Genomic DNA, 7577 nt, shown 5'->3' with positions numbered 1-7577 from the left:
CACATAGAGAGATATTTTATTTATATATATATATATATATATATATATACGTATATATTAAAGTGTAATATTAAGTGTAATGATGCTATAATGCTTCAGAAATTATTATAATATGCTGATTTGGTTTTCAAGAAACATTTCTTATTATCAGTGTTGAAAACAGCTGTGCTGCTTAATATTTTTGTGGAAAATGTGATAATTTTTTTCAGGATTCTTTAATGAATAGAACATTTATAAGAACAGCATTTATTTGAAACAGAAAATATTTTGTAACATCATTACTGTCACTTTTGATTTGATTTATTCAGCATCCTGATGAATAAAAGTACTTCCTTCTTTCGGGAAAAAAAAAAAATCGTACTGACTTTTTGAACAGTAGTGTATTTCATTATAAACATAAATGTGTGGTTTTAAATGTAGGGTAGGCGATTTCAGAGAGGCTAGCAATAGCAAGCTAGCTTTGAAAGCATAAGATCCCACTCTCCCTGCAAATCACTCTCCAAAGCCATGCCTCCTCCAAAACAATTGAACATGCACAGGTAGACCAGAGGCTAACCAGCGACATGATGAGAGATGGCATTGGTGGAGGGTTGAATGCAACACTGTCAGATTACCTCGTGTCTCATTCACTGTTGAGAAAACATTACAGTACAAAGTGAATAATATTACAATAATAACGCCTTCCATTCTCGCTTGGTCTACATTAGCGTAATGGAACACGCTGCTGACGTATCATGTCTGCGCGAACAGGGTGCACAGAGGTATACAAATACACATGTTTAGAGGCATGTAGGACAGCCTATCACAGCCCTCGGACCGAGGAATATGATTAAATGAAAATTTTATGGTCCTACGCCTTCCACAGACGATATAAATACATATAAAGTAATTTAGACCACTTAACTTAGTGAAAGAAAGAAAAAGTGGTTGTTACAACCCATGGCTCAAGGAAAGCAACAAACAGAGGACACACGCGAACCAAACGGTTAGCTTCGAATATAATTTATTCAAAAGCTACAATCACAATGGAAAAGTAAAGAACACCATAAAGAAAACAACTATGTATTGGAAACATCAGTAATGCCAATGTGTAATGCGAAATGTATGGATGTGGTGGGATGTAGTGTACTGGGGTGTTGGAGTGCAAAAGCAAACACAAGCCAAACAAGTCACAAAACCAAATATCCAAAACCGGAGCCCTCCTCTAGATCAAGCGGAGGCCTCTTTTAAAAGGAGCGTCTGATAGAGAGCAGGTGTCTCAAACGACGGCCAATCAAGGTAGTCCATGGACTCCTACAGCCATTCCACAAAGTAACGACAAAGGTCGTCACAGTGGTCCATGCAACTGATGCTTCAAAAGTCTTCAAAAGCCATATGATAGCTTTGTATGAAGAACATGAAGAACAGTTCATGAGTTTATTGATTTAGTTCACAGATCAGTACATTTGTTTTTTACAGAAGAAAGAAAGTCATGCAGGTTTGGAATAACATGAAATTGAGAAAATGATAACAGAATTCTAACATAGAATGTCAGAATCAACCAATCCAGATCAGATACACTTCAGCAAACCAAATTATGTTTCTTATACAGGTATGTTATGAATGTTTTGTCACCCTTATTTTTTACATTTGTATATTTTCACTCCTAGTGTAAATTATATTTTTAATGCGAAAATATTGATTGTTATCTTATTTAGGTATCTGAAAAGATGTGTTTTACAAGGTCTCGACAAAACATCACAGTATTCATTTGCAGTCCCACATGAGTAACACTTGCTACTTAATTGCTAATTTAAAAAAATATATAGTGTAATGCTGCATCCCTAATCGATTCACATACTACTATATAGCAAATTTAGTTATGTCATACAGTAACATCAAATGTGCCCAGATTATGTAATATCTTTGGATATTTAAAGTGTGCATATGTGAATGTTTTTGGCCTAGTATTGCCCACAAGCTCTTGCACAACAAAAGAGGCTCTGTTCCAAAAACCTACTGATCACTGCCTACTGTGAGTCTGCTTTCTACAGCGGCATCCAAGCTGAGATGGAACTTGAGTGACTTATTTGTAATACTCTGCATAGGTAGCAATGCCATACATCATGCAAATAACAAAGTAGTTTCTACTCAATTGATTCCAATGGCTTTTTACATTAGCAGGATTACAATTGCTAAGCTAACAACATTCGCATGATAACACTGAACTATAATCAGTACTGAACTGTAATCAGTGGTTTTTACAAAAGTGGGTACATTTATTTTTCAGTTTTGCTGCATTGCAATTCCTTGCTTTCTTTCAGTTCATTTCTAAAAAGCAGTTTTAAAATGCATTAATCTAAAAGTTATGTAATAACAAATTTAGCTAGATGCTAATGCTCACATGCACATGCAATAGTATGCAATAATACTTTTCCATCATCAGCAAAGTACTTGTAGTGCATAATATGACTATGCAAAATGGGACGCAGGTTATTATTAAACCTGATCAACCATGTTGCTTCCAAATTAAACTTGGAAGCACCAAAACACATGCAAAACATGCATTATGTATTCCTACAGTATTTGAGACAGTATCATTATTTTCCACAAAACTAAAAACAAAGTGTTCATATAAAATACTTTTAAAAAATTGGGCTTTAGCCAGCAGAACCAGGGACCGTTGCAAACGTGAATACTGCAGATAGATAAGATGTCAGATGAAAGGACACGGGCATCACTGAGATGTCATGAGATTATCCACTGCATACAAAGAGCTTGAGGTTTTTATTTATTTTTTTTTTTTTCAGGCTAGTAGGCTATTAGTTTTTTGTGATATTGACATTGGTGACAAGAATTATTTAATTTCTATGGTATCAAAAATTTTGATATCGTAAAGACCGTATGTAAAGAAAAAATATCTATATCGTGATATATATTGTTATCGTGAAATAAAATGACTCATGTTGTAAAATAAGATTTTGGTTATATCGCCCACCCCTACATTTCACAAGGATGCCATGCACTATTTTCAGCATGTTTTATGATATCTTCATCATGTATGCTTCATCTGAGTAACATATTGTATAGGTTTGACACTGTATGCAATGTGGACTAACTTTGTATGTATATTCACTGAACATCAACAAAAGAATCAGTGAGCTCCCACTGTCACCCATAATGCAACCCGACGAGAGGGTTGGGATATGAAGCATTCTGAACTTCCCATGTTACAGGATCAGGGTGTATCCACATAAACAGTAACACAAAGCTCATAGAAGTACCAGGAAACAGCCTGCTCTCTGCCATTACTAAATGAAACCAATCCTGCCAAAAAGTTGCCAAATGGCCCCACAGGATCGAATCCTGCCAAGGATAGCAAGAACATTGACAGGGCCAGTAAGCTATGATTATGGCCCTTACAGTCCTGGGAAGTCAGAAAACAATGGCTGGCTGAGGTTTGGTGTTAGTATGAACTATTGTGTCTAAGCTGTGAGATCAGAACTGGTTCCAGTCCAAAAACACTGGCCTGTGATCTCACATAACCTAATGTTATAGGTGCCCGGCTATTCAGGGGAATGTAGGTTTGAATGGGGCATGGGGGCTATTTTCAGAAGGGTTGCTTTGTGCTTAGAAATACCCACAACAAATGGACTGCAAGACTAAAAATGGAAAGGATTACTTGTAACATTTCATCAAATATTAAATAAATGAAAATCAACTACAAAAAAAAAAAACCTTGGTGAGCAGAAGAAATGAAGAGCCTAAAAGAAATGAAACAATATATTTAATATTTTAAGATGAATCGCATATTCCAACAAATCTAAAAATAATCTCTACAGCACTTGTGTAAATCACACTCTGGCAAAAGCATGTGATTCAAAGCAGAAATGTGTAATGTGATCAAACAGTCTGCTAACGTCTGATGATATCTTCTAATAGGCAGATGGCTTTGAAATATTACATAGATATACAACAATGGCATGTGGTGGACATCTGAAATGAAGTCCCATGGGTTTGGCTTTTTTTTTTAGCCCAATGTAAATTCATGTTCCATTTCATATTTTTCCATTTTCACATACAGGTTTTGGGTCAGCAGGCTATGGAACACATTATCAACAATCAACCAATTCTATAATTTTTTTTCTGTCATCATTTACTCACCCTCATGTTGTTTCTAACCTATAAAACTTAATCTTTCTAAAACCAAATTTAGATATTTTAATAAAACCCAAGGTTTCTGTCCCTCCATTGAAGTACCAGGTAACCAAAACAAACTGTAACAGATTTTGGAGGCCAAAACTCAAAATTGTATGTTGACTTGCTGCATTGAAAGTGTTCAGTTGGTTCACTTAAATTATGTGAACTGAATGTCATTTAACATTGGAAGTGTTGGGTGTAATGCATTACTAAATAATTAATTACTGTAACTTAATACTTTTTCCTTGAAAAAGTAAAGTAAGGGATTACTTGTTAAATGTAACCTTCTCCCTCTAAATATGTTGGTCAGTTCAAGAATAATTGATGCAATTTTACATTATTTATTTGAAAGAATTAAAAGAGTAGTTAAATGTCTATCCTTGTACTATTTAACTGGTCGAGGTTGACGGGATTTGTAAAGTAATTAGTAATAATTATAATGCAATCTTTTTTAGAGAGAGTAATGAGTACAGTAATCTAATTACACTGTTGAAGATGTAATCAGTTGCTAGTAATCAATTACCTTTTTAGAGAACTTACCCAACACTGAACATTGGCACTTTAGTTGAGCCAACTGAACATTTTCAATGCAGCAAGTCGATATAAAATTCTGAGTTTTAACCTCCAAAATCTTTTAATGTAGAAGAACCTTAGAAAAAAGGCCTCATAAACCGAATCTATATGAATTAAGTGGTTTAAACCAAGTCTTGTGAGCAGATACTATTGCTTTATATGAAGAGATTTAATTTAGGCTTTTATTTACATCTAAACAATGATCGACACACATACATAGAGCACATCACATATGGTGAACGTGGAAGCTGAAACTTTTGTGTGTGATGCGAGAGAACCAATGAGGTTTGTTCTAGCATGTGATGCGCACACAATGTAAATGATGACAGTAGTTGAATTTTGAGGTGAACTATACCTTTAATCTTACATTTATTGAAACAAGTCACATTAAAGCCCCATAAAGCTTTTCTATAGAAAACATTGCATTGCTGACAAATGATAGGAAGTAAAAGTATTGTAATGAAAAAGTGGCAACTGAGTTGCCCCTAATGGATAAAATCCAAAAATGCTTCCAAAATTGATTTCACTGAATGTACCTATTCTGCTCAGAGAACTCCAGTCCTGAGCAGGAATCTTGGCAACCGTTGCTACAGCAACCCCTCTGGCCCTCATTGTCTAGCCACAAACCTGTGTTGTGCTAGGTTTGCCTCTCTGAAGACCATGTTTCAAATTTTAAGCACAGTCATCTTCTGTGTGGAACGGGGTGTAGAGAGTAACTCTTGCTTCTTGTAAAATCCATATGTTCAGGGATTACAGTAAATCATAATAACACAGGTAACGGTTTTGTTTTGTGGTTTAATTGCTGAAGATAACACTTTTCAGTATCAGTGCTTAGTAAAATATGTTCAGTATGCAGCAAGTTCTTTTGCTACTTATGTGCCTCCTATCTTATTACTCTAGTAACTAATAACACGTTACTATGCAGTTCATTTTCCTGCACAGTTTTTCAGTTTCTTTTTATGTTTGGAAGATGAACTTCACAAATCAAAACAATGTGATATGACCCCTAAGGTCATGTCATTATCAAGTTCCAACAGATTTCCCGAGGATGAAACCTTACTCATTTTCATAATTGTGTACTATTGCACTAGTGAGACAAACTTTCTAGTTCAATGTGTGATGACACATGCAAAGGAAGCTGCATAACAAGTTCACAAGTTTTTTTCTGGTTGACTGGCCACAACCTTGACAATTTGTCTCCATAGAACACAGTTACAAGCAAAACATCCTGGATTTTCACTCTAAAAGACAGAACTCATTTTTCCAATTACTCACTTACTAAGGTCACTTATTCAGCAACATATAGGCATGTAATTATTAGTGGACATTACAGACTTACAATTTTCACTTAGCAGACAACAAAACAGCCTAAATAATCCCAAAGATTTCAACTGAACGAGGAACCTGAGCCATATCTATAGACCCAAATATAATAGGCTTTTGACTGAGCCCAGTAAGCAACCTTCTAGCAACAACCCAGAATGCCCTTGCAATGCCCTAGCCACCACCTTACAATGACCCCAAACACCTCAGCATCATGGGATCATTTTGCACAGGCAAGCACCACTCATATTTTCTTTGGAAAATATATACACTGTAAAAAATACCTTGTTAAATTTACAGCTAAAAAAAAAAATGAAATTCAGGATTTTTAGTTGCCAGAAATTCATCATAAACAATATGGTGACAATGTTTTGCATATTTCGCCATGTCATATTCAGTGGTGTATTGTAACGAAGTAATAATTTTTTGGGAGTATCTGTACTTTACTTGAGTTTTTAAATTTCAGCCAACTTTTACTTTTACTCCACTATTTCCTAATTAAAATGTATACTTTTACTCCGATACATTTCCCCGAAGCATATTCGTTACTTACTACAAAATAGTCAGAAGTCAGAAGAACACGGACTGCAGGAAAGCAGGTTTGACGAATCAGTGGTCTGGCGTCTGCAAGTCCTAAAAACACACGACTCCTAAAAACACCTTTGCTCATGTGCAAAAAAGTGCACGGCTGAAAAAGTAGTCTGGGGTTTCATGACCCTTTAATAATCATTTTATACAAGTTCAGTAAAGTTAGCAATAAGTGACTTACATTTTAGACATAATATTGTTTGTTTTTGCTAAATTTTGCCAACGAAAAAAGTTCCAAAGATCACGGCACTGTTTTGCGTCTCTGAGCAATGGACGGTGTTTACTTATTGAATGAATCAGCTTTTTGAACAAATCGGTTGAATAAATGATTCAGTGATTCACTCATTAACACAGTCAAATGCTTTGTTCCTGAATGAATCAGTTGTTTGAATGAATCGGTTGAATCTCAATGACTCACTCATTAACAGTCACTTGCTGCCACCTACTGGCGGTTTTAATTTCACATTTCGACTATTTTGTTCATGTTTTAAATTATTTCAAATATCGGTTTTCAACGTTTTATGTTAAAAACATATCCATCTGTAACTGCAGGTTAAATGCATCCATGTCCCCTTTGAGATACATAAACTGTGTAAATACATCTAAATGCTATTTCAGATGCAGATTCCAGAAATGATTTCTTACGTTGGAATGAAAGACACTAAGTACCGGATGAAGTGCTTCTTATTCTTACCCAAAAATACAAAATGGAAGAAAGAGTTAAAACTGAACCCAATCTTGCTACTCAAGCCGTGTATGAACATGTTTTATATATATTTATTTGCTTTTTTTCCATTTTGCTTTTACTTGTACTTTTACTTTCAATACTTAAGTATGTTTAAGATTAAAAAAATACTTTTCGTACTTAAGTACAATAAATATCACATACTTTAAGACTTTTACTCAAGTAATAT

The 7577-nt window shown here is 34.9% G+C and overlaps 1 protein-coding gene across 1 annotated transcript in view; it reads right to left on the bottom strand.

Moving 5' to 3' along the window:
* The window catches only part of LOC107705539 (kalirin-like), a 93587-nt gene that overhangs the window by 80391 nt on the left and 5619 nt on the right, over positions 1-7577 (bottom strand). The window lies entirely within an intron of this gene.

Source organism: Sinocyclocheilus rhinocerous, unplaced genomic scaffold (genome assembly GCF_001515625.1).
Source record: "Sinocyclocheilus rhinocerous isolate Xijiao unplaced genomic scaffold, SAMN03320098_v1.1 scaffold504, whole genome shotgun sequence".
In the NCBI taxonomy this organism is placed as follows: Eukaryota; Metazoa; Chordata; class Actinopteri; order Cypriniformes; family Cyprinidae; genus Sinocyclocheilus; species Sinocyclocheilus rhinocerous.
The sequence above is the reverse complement of the archived record's forward strand: the minus strand, read 5'-3'. Positions and strand labels throughout refer to the sequence as shown.